Here is an 18605-nt window from a genome sequence, read left to right as displayed (position 1 = left end):
TTCGACTACATAGATACTAGACATGACTATGTATCCTTAAGCTATCCCATAGTTATTAAAAGACATACACAATAAGTGATTATAACATGATAGTCAAATGTGTGGGTTACATATAAATGAATATGGAATTAAGCGATGAACCGATATTCATTTAGAAATCATTTTGGAGTTCATTTTGGTCCATATATATGTAGAAAAGACAGTTTCTTTGCCATTCTCTATAAAAAGATTTGACAAAGAAGGCCCTTCCTCCTTAGAAATTTCAGTCTGGTTCTGCTGGGTGGGGGAAGTCAAAAGATCTTGTGTAGTACTCTCATTGGGTTACGACGTTGCTTATCAATTACGAACAACAAATTTGATAGTCTCTTCTGCAAATTAAAATTGTCAATAATTGTTCTAGTGGTGTTAATGTTGAAAGCTGTTCTGTGAAAAAGTTGGTTGGTCATCTTGCTTGGGACTTGTGGCAGTAGAACTGATTTATGACTTCTTGAGGAATTTGGCTCGTGTTTCAAACACAGCCCTGGGGTGCGTTTCCCGAAAGCATCGTTAACCAACTATAGTCGCAAGTTCCATCGTTACCAACGTAGTTCAACGATCTGGTGTTTCCCGAAACCATAGTTCAAACGAACATTCGCAAACTGCATCGCAAACTTGTGTCGTTGGAATGACAGCTCTCCCCCTGTGGTTAGAGGCATAGCTCGTCGTTAGTTTGCTGTGTCGACGTCATTGATTGCGCCGCACCTGGGCTGTGTTCTATTTAGAGTTATCGACCCTGTGCTCTATTCTTTTAGAAGATTTCACCATCCACTTTGAGTGATTTAAAAGACTTAAAGTTGTGGTTTAAGTTTATCACATAAATCGCCTTTTTATTATTATTACAAATTCAGTTTGAAACTATATAGCAGTGTGGCCCTGCGATTATTCCCCCTTCGAAGTGCCCTCTGAAAGCATTAATCTTGCCGATTAGAACATAGCCATTGTTTCGTTTGTGCAAAGAAACGGTGAGTTTGTCAAGTGAGTTATCGTTGTTTAATTTTAATTTAAAAACAGTCCAAAATACATGTCTCATATAACAATATTGGTAAAACAGTGTTATAGAGGTTTTAACTTATATAAAATGTTAACACTCAAATTACAGTATTTTTATAGTAAATTAATTTTTAATTTTAAATGAATGTATCTAAATAAAGTAACAAAAAATGTATAAGCGAGTGATTTTGTTGTTTTTACTGAATAAGAATATAGAATACTCTCTACAAATGTGTTAGTGTGTGAATACATATATATATATATATATATATATAGAGAGAGAGAGAGAGAGAGAGAGAGAGAGTAGGTATACATTGTACACACAAAAAATGATTTTTTAAAAATGTTTTTAAGTGTTCATTTAATACACATCGGCAAAGAAACCAAATATTTAACAGAAATTAAGTCAGCTTAAACAAATGGTTTAAACTCTAGTGGTGGCTGGATGCTGCACAGGTGATAGGACGTATGGGCGAAGAGGACATGTCTCCAGCAGCCAGCTATAACCAAAGCCATGCACCCTCTTCAGTCACCTGCAAACTGCAGAAGTGGCCCACACAAAAGAGTCATATGTGCTTCCATCACCCACCCATTAGGCCATCACCCCCCACCTCCATAAATTTCCAACAGCATAATAATGCAGTGTAGCTAACAACTGAATTTAAAGCATTGTTTCTTCTTATTGCCCTCTGAAGATGTGAAGCCTGATGTTGAAGGGCCAGACTGGAGAGGGCCTGATGTTGGAGGCCTGGACTTTGAAGGCAAAGGCCTGGTTGATGCACATGTATCTATATCTCCAAGGATCCTTCCACTGCAACTGGCCCCAGGATGGCCAAAACTGTCTATTCCTCTGTAGGGACAGGAGGAACTGAACTGATACCGCATCAGTCTTGTTTGCTTCCCTCTTACGTGCCACAGCCCTCTGTTTTGTCACACTTGCGAAGTCCCTCCACTTATTCCTGACTTTCTCTGGGCTTTGTCCATATCCATACCTAGCATCGTTTATTTTGAGTGATTTCTGCCAAGATTTTTTTTTTGTCAGCATTTGTAATGCTATTTTAAAGCTTTGAAAATAGCTGGACTTTACTATTTTCCACCACCTTCTCGAAAAGAACTGCAATTTCAAGCTTTCAAAATTGGGGTTTTGGTGTCATTTTCATTAACACGTCAGAATGGCAAGAAGACATGAATAGGAAAGATTGAGCAAAATAAGCAATCCAAAACAGTACATCACAGTTTTTCAAAACCCATCTTTTTTCAATTGTGGTTAAGTAGCCTATCAATATTACATAAGAAATAGTATTTATCTGAAATTGTGAAATTATTGACATTGGGATCAGAAAAGAGCACATTTTTAATTCTGTGTGTGTATAATGTATTGCAGAACATATTACTTGACTCCTACGTAACGTCATTTCAAAAGTGTAATTCGAGTCGAAGAAAAGAGAAAATAAAACCAAATTACTGTAGGTGGCGGTATATGCTCATGTCTCCAGTCAGCCATTAGATCGAAGAAGAAGAAGAATGACGGCTCAAACGAACGTAGTTTGAACTATGGATCTGCGACACGGGTACCATGGTTTCGGGAAACAGTCATGACTAGGTCGTTCGTTTTCATAAAGATGCATCGTACTATGGTAGTTAAACCAGCGAGTTGCATCGTTGTACGGAAAATGCACCCCTGATCGACTCTTTAATTTGTCTGGTTCGAGTCATTTCTGCTACAACTCATACAAATATAAAGTGCTAAGTTTTTTTTTTTTTTTTTCACAGGACAGCAGCACTAAAACAATATGGTATTTTACAGCATGATGTACTGTTGTAGATTAAACCACCCAACATTATATTTAGTGGGCAACTTTAAATTTAATAACCTTGCACATATTGAGAAGTAAACTGCAACATACACAGTAGTACAGAAGTAATATTAATGTAAAACTATCCTGCCAAATACTTTTTCAGAACAATACTGTACATACCTTCACTTTTACTCTCAATACCTTAAGTATATTAAAGTATGCAAGATAATACTTTTACTTAAAGAATAATTCAGTCAAAAATGAAAGTTCTGTAATCACTTATTCACCCTATAGTTGTTCCAGGTGTGGAATTTTCATTTTTGGGTGAACTATCCATTCAGATAAGGTTTTAAATACGACTAGAAGTTTTTCGTCAATATGGTACTGGTAGTTACTAAAAGTAGTTTACTAAAGTATCTGAGTATTTCTTGTACTAATTACATTGTCATAGCTATAAACAATATCTCTTTTCCTTCCTTCCCTAAATCAGATCAGATCTCTGTACTGCAGGATAAAGCAGAATGAGCCAGTGCTGGACAGGTTTTTAATGGTTTGGGGCTGAGCAGCGAGGCTCTGACAGTGTTGCTGGATCTTCGTAGAAATGAATGCCAACAGTGATGGTGTGCCACAATCCAGACCCTGGTGTTCCTCTTCTGTCTGCCAGTGGTACATCATACAGAGTGGTCTCCAGAGTGTTTGACATGTGCCTCGTTCCAATGTCCACCGCATTGTCCTCCAAGTCTCTGAGGAGGTGCTGGCCATTCACCAAGAGATTTACCTCCTGAGGACTCCAGAACACATGGAGGCAGGGCCGGGCTCAAACTGATGTTAAACCTAAGCTATGTTGTAAATGGTTGTAAAAAGTATTTTTTCTTAGTTATGAATAGAACAATTTGTTTTAATGTGTAAAACAAATATGCATCATATGCATGCAAGTGATTCTGGGATATGGTATGGTGCAAAGTGTCCATAAGTTGTACACTACATTTTCATGGGAAATGAAGGGCGCATTTGAAGTTGCTTTTGAAATTCGTCAGCCGTCATCGCGCCGTGGTAATGCATTCGCACTTCAAATGCGGCCTTCGGAGTGCACATTCTGATTTTGGGTCAGCTTACGTCGTGATGCTGTGACGCAATCACACTTCACATTTGCACTTCGGAGTCCACACACTTCAGTTTGGGACAGCCTTCGTCGCGCCGCTGTGATGCATTCACACTTCAAATGCACATTCCGGAGTCCATGCATTTAACTTTGGGAAACAGTTTAGTAATTTTTTTTTTTTTTTTTTTTTTGTGGGCGGAGGCAACTGCCACCTAAGATATAGAATATGTTTTGTAAATGCTCCCAACTACAGGGTTTCCAAATAAATGGAAAAAACAAGCAGAGATGTGTAAAATCTTTATTTGACACTCAATGAGATGTAAAAAGAAAAAGAAAAGATTCCATATAAATTAAATTCCAACAACTTTAATTCACACCTTCAAGCAAATGTATAACCAACAATCACAATCCACACAATAAACAAATCAATAAAGTAAATCCTTCCAATCCCAACAGCTAATAGCCCATGGTGGTTATATAGGAATTGACAGCAGATAAGAGCCCACTTTACCCTAACTTGGTCTGAATGAATTTGCGCTGTTACACCGAACCTATTAAAACACTCATAAACCAAAATATTAGCTACCGTAGTTGCTTTCTGTTCCCATGTGGGCACACACTGAGTGTATTCCGAGAAGACATCCATAATAACAAGGACATGCTCTCTTCCTTCACTAGCCTGCTCCAAAATGGTAAAATCAACCACCAAGATCTGATTTGGTCTTGATGCCAACAAATATAACCTATATAACCACCATGGGATATAAGCTTTTAAAAAAGAGAACAGTGCGAAAAAATTAGAGCAGGGTAGATTGATATTGAACTTCAGGAGTGTATGCTGGAGAGGGATGAGGAAAAAAAAGTGGCAAATATTTCTAGTTATGAATCAGATTGGCAAGTATATTGAACGTTGAGAAATTATCTAACTATATTAAACAAATAAAAATTAATTGTATTATAAAAGTTATATTATAAATGAGAAGTATGACAATAGGAAATTATGGAATGTCTTAATATGCCAGTCATTTAAATAATTATTTTTGTGATAAAGATTATTATCTGTGTAAACTATACACTTCCCTAAGAGGTAATCTGGCTAGCATATGCCTTCATTTTACCATCCTTTTCCTGCTCAAGCATTGCCCCTAACCTGGAGTGGCTATCATCAATCTCAAACACAAATGGGAGGAAGAAATCTGCATATGCAAAAACAGGAGCAGACACCAATCGCTGCTTCAAATTTTGAAAGCCTTGTTCACACTCCTCAGTCCAACAGCTTTCAATTGACTTTTCAGAACCCCTCTTCTTCTTGGTCCCTACCAAGTCTGCAACAAGCCGATGTAATGGTTAAGCTAACTGGGCTAATCCCTCCACAAAATGGCTATAATAACTTGGAAATCCTAAAAATGACCGCAATTCAGTCACATTGGTTTGATGTTTGCACTCTGCCACTGTGCTGATCTTAACAGGATCAGTAGACACCCCCTCTTAAGACACCAAGTGCCCCAGGTAGTCTATTTGTTGCCGGAAAAAAACCCTAAATTTTTCTAACTTGGCCTTAAAGTTCCTCTTGCTGAAGCCAGACAAAGACCATTTCCAAGTGCTGTCCAATGGTAGATGAGAAAACGATAATGTCATCTAAATAAAGCAAAAATGTCTGGAACCTTTGGTCACCAAACATGCGCTCCATAAGACGTTGAAAGGTACTAGGTGCATTGCAGAACCCAAAGGGCATGTAATTAAACTCAAATAATCCAAAGGGTGTGCAAAAGGCAGTCTTACTCTTATCCCTCTCTGCCACCGGAACCTGGTTATAGCCACTGGCAAGGTCCAATGTGGAAAACCACTGGGCTCCACACAGGGCATCCAGGGACTCCTTGATCCGGGGCAAAGAAAAGCATCCTTCCGTATCTTACTATTCAACTGCTTATAATCAATGTAAAGACGAATCTGACCATCCTCTTTCCTCACAGCTACAATCGGAGAGGCATACGGATTAAAACCCTCACTGATCACCTGACTCTGCACCAGTTGGTGAATATGCTGTGTAACGGAAACAGGTCAATTTAGCTCAAAGGGAATCATTTAAGATTTTAAAGGGAATTTGAACAGAATCACTGTTTCACGGCTGATCACTGAGACGCCCTGCGATTCACTGAACGAGCCGTTTAACATCAAATCTGCGCTGGATATTAATATCCAAACTATAGTGAAAACACTATCAATTAGCACAGTAACAAGATCAGCAGTTTAAGACATTAACTTGTAAGCACAAAACACAAGATACTTCTCTTTTCAATATGAATAAGGCTTTATTAGATAAATCTAAGACATATAAACTAATCTAACACATAAACGCACGCACTCACACATTCACACAAGTTGCAGGAAGATCGAAAGTTAGGGAAAGATGAGTTTAGGAGAATGGAAATATGGAATCCCAAGTTTACAGCAATACGTTAAATTGCATAGACATGAACAGCCATCAATCACGTAATTAGCTCTCACATTGAGTTCCTCAATGAGGTTAAAATTATATTAGATACACCAGTAAAGGTCACAGTCTGGAGGTTACTTGTGTCTCCTGTGAAAAAGGGAATCCCGTTGAAAGGTGTATCCCGATGTCGCTGATTGGCTGGAAGTTCAGTAGTCGCTGAAGTGACGTCTTGCGAAGACCCGTGGTGGGGCGTTGGCTGAAGATGGAGTTGTGTGGCTTGTTGAAGTTGAACATGCAGACGAGGTTGACGTTACAAAACTTAACTCGGAACACGAAACTCTCAAACGGAAAAGAAAAGAAGTAAAGTTTGACGAGACTAGGTGGTGTTTCTTCTCATCGTGGCTAAGTAGCAGCAGGCTTGCAGGCTGAAGCACGCTGCAACCGCGCTCAAAGAATAGTGATGACAAACAGCATGGCTAAAAGCTTAAGCTAAGAAGCAAAGCTAAAAGCTAAAAGCTAAGAGCAGCCATGACTAGTAGCAGAAGCAAAGCTAACAACTAAAAGCAAGATTTTATGGTGTCCTAAGTATTTAAACTGGCCTGTTGGCCACACCTCAAATGTTGTCTTGACCAATCAGATATTGTCTTGGACCGGGGGTATCATAAATCATATGTTTATCTTACCAAGCATGTGGTCTGAATTTTCCCACTCTTGCAGGGTCTAATTTTGGACATGATTCCTGTAACCAGGTTATGATATATTTGACAAATAAATGATTGTCTGAACTAATTTAAGCAAGCAGATTCGATTATATTGATACTAAACATGACTATGTATCCTATAGTTATCAAAAGACATACAAAATAAGTGATTATAACATGATAATCGAATGTGTGGGTTACATATAAATGAATATGGAGTTAAGCAATGGAATGATATTCATTTAGAAGTCATTTTGGACTTCATTTTGGTCCATACATATGTACAAAAGACAATTTCTTTGTCATTCTCTGACATAGGGATGTTCTGTGAAGAACAGAGGTTCAAAGCCCCTCCCCCCTTAGGAATTTCAGTCTGGTTCTGCAAGGTGGGGGGGAAGTCAATGGAAGTGTTTAACTCATGGGTTTCCATGTGATGTCCAGCATTGCATTTCAATTACAAACCACAAATTTGACAATCTCTTCTACGAATTAAAATGGTCAATAATTGTTCTAGTGGTGTTAATGTTGAAAGCTGTTGTGTGAACACATTGGTTGGTTGGTTATCTTGCTTGGGACTTGTGACACAGAATGTTTTATGACTTCCTGAGGAATTTGGCTCGTGTTCCAAACACATCTTTGATAGACTCTTTAATTTGTCTGGTTTGACTCATTTCTGTTACAGCTGCTTAACTACCTCTTAATCTGAAGGGGGCAAACGTCGATACCTCTGCTGTACTGGCTCAGTATCGAGCAAAGGAATCTCATGGGTAATGAGCTTAGTCACCCTCATGAGCTGAAAAAACGGATCTATATGTATGCAAAAGGGACTTAACCGGAGCCTATATTCTGGATTGCCTCCTCCAACATCATGCCTCTCTGACTGCGAAATGGTCTCAACTTTACACAATGTTCCCACTGTGACATGAGGCTGCAGTAGGGCATCCTGTTCCCCTACATTAACTATAGGTACAAAGGCCACCCCTTGGACAATTGGTACCAGAGATACAGTGGTCAAAAGGCCAGCGAGAGCCAATTTTCTTTCCCCAAAGGCTCAAACAGCAACACAGGTGGAAGGCCTGCCAGTAAAGAAAACGTAACAGGCAGAAAACGCAATGAATTGGCAGGAATTTGCACAGTTTCTCAGCCCTCAACCCTAGCTAGTTGTTCCATGGTCTCATATGAATCAGTTTTAGTCTTCTTACAATGCTGTATGGTAGAAAGCCATGCAGGAGTCTTCTTCCCGGTGGGAAGGTCAAAAAGCTTATGACCATGTTGACTAAACAACTCCCTATAACACTCCTGAATAACGTTCATGCCAAACAACCCAGAGAACCCACCCGGCAAAGAAGATTACTTTACCATGATTACCCCTTTACTCGGGAATTCTCTTCCCAAGAACAGCAAAAGCTAACTCCAAGTAACCCAAATAAGGTATATGTAAACTATTTGCAGCCTGCAACTGTAGCCACCCACAACTAAGCAACTTTTCCTTACCCTAAGGCTCGAAATGCTGGAAAAAGAACCTCTCTGAAATAGTGGTCACCATCGACCCAGTGTCCAATAAACAGGGAACCTCTACTCCACCCATAGTAATAAGAACTGATTCAGAGGACCGGAAGCCAACGTTTTCCCCTCCTAAAGTGTGGCTCATCAATTCAGGGGGTTGAAGTTTTCCATCGGCGTACTAGAATTCAGAGAGCTACTTGGCTTTGACAAAGATGCCTGTTGTTCTGTTGGTCTACGAAAATCCAAAACACACTCTCGGGCAATATGGCCGGGTTGGTTACAACGTCTGCAAATAATATGGTTAACTTGCCTAAACTGATTAAAATCATACTGTGAATGCAGTTGCTGTAACCCTTGGGTGAGTTGATTAAGTTGCTCTTGTTGGGCCTTCAACATCTCTTTAAGTTCAACCAACTGGGACTGATTCTCTGAATTAGATTAAATGAAATGGGACAAATTTAATCTTGACAAACTATATATCATTATAAATATCTAAGCCATACGCATTGACAACAGATCGCTGTTTTTCCATGGAAAGCTTATAAAGAATGTATTTGCTACATTTGTGTAAGCAGTACACATAAAAACATGAACCATGGAAACGCTGTACATACCAGATACGTTGTAATAAGGAGTCATAAACACATCCACAGCTGTAAATCCTGGTTTAGTTAGGAAGGTAAGGGTCCACTGAAAAAAAAATCTCTTGGAGCACGTTTAGTCCAATGAAAGCAATAACGTTGTAACATGGATCATAATTCCTTTGTTTACATTTCAGTTCTTCAGCGACAGAACTGTTTGTGTCCGTTACGGAATAAATCATGCTCAGAAACTGCGTCTTGGTAGTAAAAAACGGCGTGGTTTTGCAGCATACAGTGTCACAAACAGAATGAGACGATCCACTGGAAAAAAGAATAAATGAAAGATAGGTGAAAGATAGTATATTTGAATTCTGGCGCTCTCTCGTGACGGCTCGTGGCACGTTCTGACGCACCTGTCAGCTGATGGAGGCGGAACTTAAAGCGATCGCATTTTTCTTTATTGGTTTTATTTTTCAACAGTGTTTATATATGTGAGAGTGTGTTTTATGTTGAATGTGAATGTATCTGCATGATTACCATCTGTTTGAGTGAAAATCAGCGCAAATCAGCTCACTATTACTGTTTGATCACGGCTATCAAAGTGAACGTGTCTGTATGAACAGAGAGAGTGGATCATTTACTTTATGGCACATTTGTGTTATTACCATCTGTTTAAGTCAAAGTCACCTTTATTTATATAGCGCTTTAAACAAAATACATTGCGTCAAAGCAACTGAACAACATTCATTTGGAAAACAGTGTCTCAATAATGCAAAATGATAGTTAAAGGCAGTTCATCATTGAATTCAGTTATGTCATCTCTGTTCAGTTTAAATAGTGTCTGTGCATTAATTTGCAATCAAGTCAATGATATCGCTGTAGATGAAGTGACTCCAACTAAGCAAGCCAGAGGCAACAGCGGCAAGGAACCGAAACTCCATCGGTGACAGAATGGAGAAAAAAACCTTGGGAGGGGCCAGTTCTCCTCTGACCAGACATAACCAGTAGTTCAATTCCAGGCAGCAAAGTCAGATTGTGCAGAAGAATCATCTGTTTCTTGTGGTCTTGTCCTGGTGGTCGTCTGAGACAAGGTCTTTACAGGGGATCTGTATCTGGGGCTCTAGTTGTCCTGGTCTCCGCTGTCTTTCAGGGCAGTAGAGGTCCTTTCTAGGTGCTGATCCACCATCTGGTCTGGATACGTACTGGATCCGGGTGACTGCAGTGATCCTCTGATCTGGACACAGACTGTATCTGGTGGCCACGGTTACCTCGGAACAAGATTGAAACAGACAAATATTAGCGTAGATGCCATTCTTCTAATGATGTAGCAAGTACATAGGGTGTTATGTGAAGTGTTTCCGGTTCCGGTTTACCTAATGAATGCAGCCTAAAAATCCTTTAACGGATTTGGATATTAAAAGCATATTAGTATGTTATGTGTATGCCAGGTTAAAGAGATGGGTCTTTAATCTAGATTTAACCTGCAAGAGTGTGTCTTCCTCCCGAACAATGTTAGGTAGGTTATTCCAGAGTTTAGGCGCCAAATAGGAAAAGGATCTGCCGCCCGCAGTTGATTTTGATATTCTAGGTATTATCAAATTGCCTGAGTTTTGAGAACGTAGCGGACGTAGAGGTGTGTAACTGGGAGAAAGTGAACAGAACATTTCTGATAAGACAGGTGGGCTGTGATGTCCCCTGAATAATTAAAGCGTACCATTAAAAATTACTTCAATATAAGTAACTTTTAGTCTACTAACGTTAGCTAATTTTAGCCATACTTAATGAATCTCAGTTGACAATGTGGGCGTAATTTCTCTCGGTTCCTTCGTGTCAAACAAGTAAAACTCAAGCACGTTAATCAAATAGTACAAAATGTACTTACCCAACAGTAGATTTTATATAATATACATCGATACATCTTCCTCCTCGAGTCTTCTCCTTGTGACGACTGGGTGAAGGAGAAGCTGGAAACAAGTGCGAGTAATAACAAGATTTAATGAAGACACAAACAAAACAAACTAGAACACAAACAACGCTGGGAAAACGATAATCCAAGATGGTGGAGGGTGGTGAGTAATCCAGCAGGAGAGGATGGCACAGGAACTGCGGGGAATCGAGCCGAAGGTAAGTGGTGATGCTTGTGATGGTTGCGATGAGTGGATGAGGTTCCGGGGGAAGACACGGACATCCAGACGCAAAACGACACAAAAGCAAAGCACAGTTAACAACATGAAACAATGCTCTCACAAACACAAGATGTGAGACAAGCCATATATAGAGGGAGAGTAATGAGACAGCTGCTGCTGATGACAATTAATGGAGACGCCCACAAGCTAATCAGTGCAGACGCGAAACACACAGACTTCACCACAAAGTGCAAAACCCAGAAAGTGCTTTGAACCTTTGGTCTCCAGAAATCTTTGTCATGAGAATGGCAAAGAAACTGCGGATACACTTTATATTAAGTGGCCTTAACTACTATGTACTTACATTTTAATTAATAATTTAGTACAATGTACTTATTGTGTACATACATTTATAATTACACTGTTGACCCATACTTTACACCTTAACCCACCCTTAAACTTACCCATACCTCCAACCCTCCCCCTAACCTTACCCCTATCCCACCTCAAGAGCAGCAAAAGTGTTTTACAATACAATATGAACACAATAAGTACATAGTAGTTAAGGCCACCTAATATAAAGTGGGACCGAAACTGCTTTTTGTACATATATGGACCAGAATGAACTCAAAAAGACTTATAAATGAATCAGTCAATCGCTTCACTCCATATTCATTTAACCCACACATTTGACTATCATGTTATAATCACTTACATTTACGTTACATTTACATTTATTCATTTAGCAGACGCTTTTATCCAAAGCGACTTAAAGATGAAGACAGTGGAAGCAATCAAAAACAACAAAAAGAGCAATGATATATAAGTGCTATAACAAGTCTAAGTTAGTTTAACACAGTACACGTAGGATGGGTTTTTAACTAATATAATAAATAAAAAGAAAACAGATAGAATAAAAAAATAAAAGAATAGAGCAAGCTAGTTAGAGGGCTTTACACATACACACACACACACATACATATACAATTGCATAATAAATGAAAAGAAAATAGAATACAAAAAGATTAGAAAGGTAGTTAGATTTTTTAAAGAATAGAATTAGAATAGTGAGTGTTAAAGTTAGAGGGTCAAATAAAGATGGAAGAGATGTGTTTTAAGCCGATTCTTGAAGATGGCTAAGGACTCAGCTGCTCGGATTGAGTTCATTCCACCAGAAGGGAACATTTAATTTAAAAGTCCGTAAAAGTGACTTTGTGCTTCTTTGGGATGGCACAATCAAGCGACGTTCACTTGCAGAACGCAAGCTTCTAGAGGGCACATAAATCTGAAGTAACGAATTTAGGTAAATGGGTGCAGAGCCAGTGGTAGTTTTGTAGGCAAACATCAATGCCTTGAATTTTATGCGAGCAGCTATTGGAAGCCAGTGCAAATTGATAAACAGAGGTGTGACGTGGATTCTTTTTGGCTCATTAAAAATTTATCTTGCTGCCACGTTCTGAATTAATTGTAAAGGTTTGATAGAATTGGCTGGAAGACCTGCCAAGAGGGCATTGCAATAGTCCAGCCTGGACAGAACAAGAGCTTGAACAAGGAGTTGTGCAGCATTTTCCGAAAGAAAGGGCTTGATCTTCTTGATGTTGAATAAAGCAAATCTGCAGGATCGGACAGTTTTAGCAATGTGGTCTGAGAAAGTCAGCTGATCATCAATCATAACTCCAAGGCTTCTAGCTGTTTTTGAAGGAGTTATGGTTGATGTGCCTAACTTGATGGTGAAATTGTGATGGAACGATGGGTTTGCTGGAATCACAAGCAGTTCTGTCTTGGCAAGGTTGAGTTGAAGGTGATGGTCCATCATTCAGGAAGAAATATCAGTTAGACAGGCTGAGATGCGAATAGCTACCGTCGGATCATCAGGATGGAATGAGAGGTAGAGTTGAGTGTCATCAGCATAGCAGTGGTATGAAAAGCCATGTTTTTGAATGACAGAACCTAATGATGCCATGTATACAAAGAAGAGAAGTGGTCCAAGAACTGAGCCCTGAGGCACCCCAGTAGTTAGATGTTGAGACTTGGACACCTCACCTCTCCAAGATACTTTGAAGGACCTATCTGATAGGTAAGACTCAAACCAATGAAATGTTGTTCCTGAGATGCCTTTTGTCAGTAGCGTTGATAGGAGGATCTGGTGGTTAACCATGTCAAAAGCAGCGGACAGATCAAGCAAGATAAGTTCTGAAGATTTGGATTCTGCTCTTGCCAGTCTTAGAGCTTCAACAACTGAGAGCAAGGCCGTCTCAGTTGAACGTCCACTTCTGAAGCCAGATTGGTTGCTGCCAAGGAGATTGTTGTGTGTGAGAAATGTAGAGACTTGTTTGAACACAGCTCATTCAAGTGTTTTTGCAATAAAAGGAAGAAGGGAAACTAGTCTGTAGTTCTCTAAAAGAGATGGGTTGAGGTTGGGTTTCTTAAGTAGTGGAGTTATACGTGCCTGTCTAAATGATGAGGGAAAAACACCAGTGTGGAGGGAAGTGTTGATGATGTGAGTGAGTGCAGGTACAACTTCAGGAGAAATGGCTTGAAGGAGATGAGATGGAATTGGATCAAGTGGGCAAGTTGTAGGGTGATTAGAAAGGATGAGTTTTGACACTTCTGCCTCAGAGAGTGAAGAGAAGGATGTAAATGAGTGTAAGTTTGCTGGTGATATGAGCTTGAATAATTGTGGTGTGGAAATTTGTGCACTTAATGTGTTTAATTTTATTAATGAAAAACGTTGCAAAGTCGTCAGCTATTAGAGATGAAGCAGGAGGAGGAGGAGGAGGACAAAGAAGTGAGAAAAATGTTTTAAAAAGCATGCGAGAGTTAGATGAATTGTTAATTTTGTTATGGTAGTATGTCCTTTTAGCAGAGGAGACATTAGCAGAGAAAGAAGACAGGAGTGACTGATACACAATAAGATCAGTAGTATTTATTAGTACTTATTGTGTATGTTTTTTTTAAATAACTATGGCATAGCTTAATGATTCATAATTATGTTTGTTATGTGTGTGATTGAATCTGCTTCCTTGAAATAGCCCTGACAATCATTTATTTGTCACATGTATCATATTCGTGTTAAAGGAATCATGTCCAAAATTATACCCTGCAAGAGCAGGAAAATTCGGACCACATGCTTGGTAAGATAAACAAATTATTTATGATACCCCCGAGCCAAGACAATATTTGATTGGTCAAGACAACATTTGAGGTTTAAATACTTAGGACACCATAAAATCTTGCTTTTAGTCTCTAGTTATGCTGCTGCTATTAGACATGTCTGATTTTAGTTCTAGCCTTGCTGCTGCTATTAGTCATGCCTGCTCTTAGCTTTTAGCTTGTAGCTTTGCTACCTAGCTTTAGCTTTTAGCTTCTAGCCATGCTGTTTAGTCATCACTGTTCTTTGAGCGCGGTTCCAGCGTGCTTCAGCCAGCACGCCTGCTGCTACTTAGCCACGATGAGAAGGAACACAACCTAGTCTCGTCAAACTTTATTTCTTTTCTTTTCCGTTTGAGAGTTTCGTGTTCTGAGTTAAGTTTTGTAATGTCGAGTCTCCGACGTCTGACCTCGGATGCCCGTTCAACTTCAACCAGCACACACGACTCTGCACTTTCAGCCAACGGCCAACAACCACGGGCTTCCCAAGACGTCACTTCAGCGACCTAACTTCCAACCAATCAACGACCTCGGGATAGCCCTTTCACCGAGACTCCTTTTTCACAGGAGACGCAAGTAACTTTACCTCCAGACTCTGACCTTTACTGGTGTATCTAATATAATTTTAACCTCACTGAGGAACTCAATGCGAGGGCTAATTACTTGATTTATGGTTGTTCGTTTCTATGCAATTTAACGTATTGCTGTAAACTTGGGGTCTCCGGCGTCTCTGACCTCGGATGCCCGTTCAACTTCAACCAGCGCACACGACTCTGCACTTTCAGCCAACGGCCAACAACCACGGGCTTCCCAAGACGTCACTTCAGCGACTGAACTTCCAGCCAATCAACGACCTCGGGATAGCCCTTTCACCGAGACTCCTTTTTCACAGGAGACACAAGTAACTTTACCTCCACACTCTGACCTTTACTGGTGTATCTAATATAATTTTAACCTCACTGAGGAACTCAATCCGAGGGCTAATTACGTGATTGATGGTTGTTCATTTCTATGCAATTTAATGTATTGCTGTAAACTTGGGATTCCATATTTCCATTCTCTTAAACTCATCTTTCCCTAACTTTCGATCTTCCTGCAACTTGTATGAATGTGTGAGTGCATGCGTTTATGCGTTAGATTAGTTTATGTGTCTTAGATTTATCTAATAAAGCCTTATTCATGTTGAAAAGAGAAGTATCTTGTGTTTTGTGCTTACAAGTTAATATCTTAAACTGTCGATCTTGTTACTGTTAATTGATAGTGTTTCACTATAGTTTGGATATTAGTATCCAGCGCAGATTTGATGTTAAACGGCTCGTTCACTGAATCGCAGGGCATCTCACTGACCAGCCGTGAAACACTGATTCTGTTCAAATTCCCTTTAAAATCTTAAATGATTCCCTTTGAGCTAAATTGACCTGTTTCTGTTACAGTGGGTTAAAACACGGGTTTAATTTTGGACACATGAAAGGCGGGATGTATCCTCCTGTACGCTGGAAGTAGTTTGAGGCGGACTGTCACCGGACTAATGATCTTGGTGATAGTAAACGGGCCAATACATTTGCGAGCTAACTTGTTAGATACGGATCGCAGAGGAATGTTATTGGTAGAAAGCCACACTTTTTGACCCACGACGTAAACAGGAGGCTTTGACCGGTGGCGATCGGCCTTGGCCTTAGTACGCTCCCTCATCCGGAGCAGAGTCTCGCAGGCTCTGGTCCAGGTGCAGTGGCACCTCTGGACAAACGCGTGAGCAGAGGGGACTGCAACTTCAGATTCCAGACTGGGAAAGACTGATGGCTGGTAACCTAAGCTGCACTGGAACGGAGAAAGGCCCGTGGCTGACACTGGTAACAATTTGTGAGCGTACTCCACCATAGAGAGTTGTTGGCTCCAGGAAGAAGGATTCTTGGAGACCAAACATCGCAACGTCCGTTTTTTTCATGTCTCCCTTCATTATATCGGTAACACTTTATAATAACTGCACACTATTAATCATTAATTAAGCATTAGTAAACAGATAATTCATAATTTATAAAGCATTAATAGACAGTAATAATCAGTTTATAAATACAGATATAAATGCTTTATTCTTGATTTAAAAGCATATCTATAATGTGTAATTTCATACTTTATTCATGATCAATTTATCATTTCTCAATGACGTATAGCATTATTTACAAACCGTATAGCAAAATTTAGGAGTTGCCAGTGATTCATAAGATCACAAGAAATGTAGTAAATTCAGGTAGTTATAAAGCATTTAGTAGTGGTCAGTTAACTATTTATGTGAGCTCATCTAAAGTGAGGACTACTTATGCCTTGTAAAGCATTTATAAAGGATATTTAAAGGCTCAGTTATATTCTAAACATAAAACATAAACGAACACAACACATTAATACAGAACATAGAAATATTAACAGCCTTTAAATCTCATTAAAAAAAGCTTTGTAAAAGCTTTACAAGGCAAAAATAGTCCTCACTTTAGATGAGCTCACAAAAATAGTTAACTAACAACTACATATGTTTTATAACTACCTGAATTAACCCTGAATTACAGTAGAAATACATGTTAATAAACCATTTATTAACACTATAAGTAACTATTACTATATGTCTGAATAAAAAGATGTATGAATGCACATTTAAATAGTTTATTAATCATTTACTTACAATTTCTAAGTGATCTTATGAACCACTGACAACTCCTTAGTAACTGGTGTGTAAATAATGCTATACTTAATTTAGAAATTATACATTGATTATTAATAAAGAATGAAAAAACAATTATTAAATACATTATAGATATGCTTTTAAATCAGGTATAAAGCATTTATATCTGTATTTATAAGCTGCTTATAAAGGTCTATTAGTGATATATAAATGATGAATTAACTGTTTCCTAATGCTTACACTAATGATTAATAGCATGCAGTTATTATAAAGTGTTACCATTATATCTAATGTGACCACGCCCCTGGGCTGAACAAGCTATTCAGATTCAAACTGAATCGCACTGCTTGAATACGCCCACACAGAAGAAAAAGCAGCGAGACGGTTCTTAAAGTTTTTTTTTATTTTAATGTTTGCTTCGCGATGAGAGGAATAAGACATTATTCACCCCAAAAAGATGTGATGTGGTTGAGGATTTGATAATTAGATTTCCTCAGAAAAAAAAAGAATGAAGCACTTTATTCAACAGAGATCATAAACATGAGTAAGTCTCTTTTTATTTATTTATATACTTGTACTAGTTTTCACATAATGTGTAAACATTTTACTAGTTAGACTTTTTCCAAAGACTTTTTCCAAACTATAATTCCTGACTAAATGTATAATCAAGTGAAACATTATGAAGTTTCAGTAACAATAAACAATACTATACAATTCAAAAGCTTGATGTAAATAATATAAATGTAACAAATAGAGATAACTGTAACAAATTTTAAAACAATGCTGTTCTTTCATTTTATTCCCCCTAAAAAACCTGAAAAATATTCTCAGCTCTTTTCAACATTAATAATAATGATAATGATAATAATAATAATAAATGATTTTTTTTTTTTTTTTTTTTTTTTTGTAGAAAATAAGATTGCTAAAAGGATTTCTGAAAGGATTGTGTGACTGGAGAAAAGACCCCAACATTTTATTTTTTAAAGTCAGCTTTGATTGTTCCTAATAAACTGTTTAACTGCTCCCCCAAGTGGATATTAAATTATGTTGTGGGATAATTAAATATATTCTAAATAAACTACAAACATAAAATTATATAGATTTATTTTTTCCTCACATTCTTTCTTGTAAATCTGCCCTCTCAGTGGCACAGCTGACTGAAAGGCTCATTATGCAGCTCATTATGCAGGCCTTTGTCTTCTCAGGTGTAAATCACAATGATATTCATGATAGTTGACGCCTACTCGCATATGACTTTTACCATGAAAAAGTGTCTTAGAAATTTCAATATATTGAATATATATATTGATATATTGAAAAATCAATATATTGTTTTCTGTAAGTGAGTAAACAAGATGATTTTCACATCATTTAGAAAGAAAAATTCTAGGCTACAAGCTCCAGTTCTCAAAAATCCCGGGAACCAATGTTCCGTTTGTGTTTTATGGCCTTATTCAAGTGATTTAACATTTTTAGCTTTTCACTAACCACGGATATAAA

The sequence above is a fragment of the Carassius gibelio genome, chromosome A16 (assembly GCF_023724105.1).
Source record: "Carassius gibelio isolate Cgi1373 ecotype wild population from Czech Republic chromosome A16, carGib1.2-hapl.c, whole genome shotgun sequence".
Taxonomy (NCBI): domain Eukaryota; kingdom Metazoa; phylum Chordata; class Actinopteri; order Cypriniformes; family Cyprinidae; genus Carassius; species Carassius gibelio.
This window is presented reverse-complemented; position numbering follows the sequence as displayed.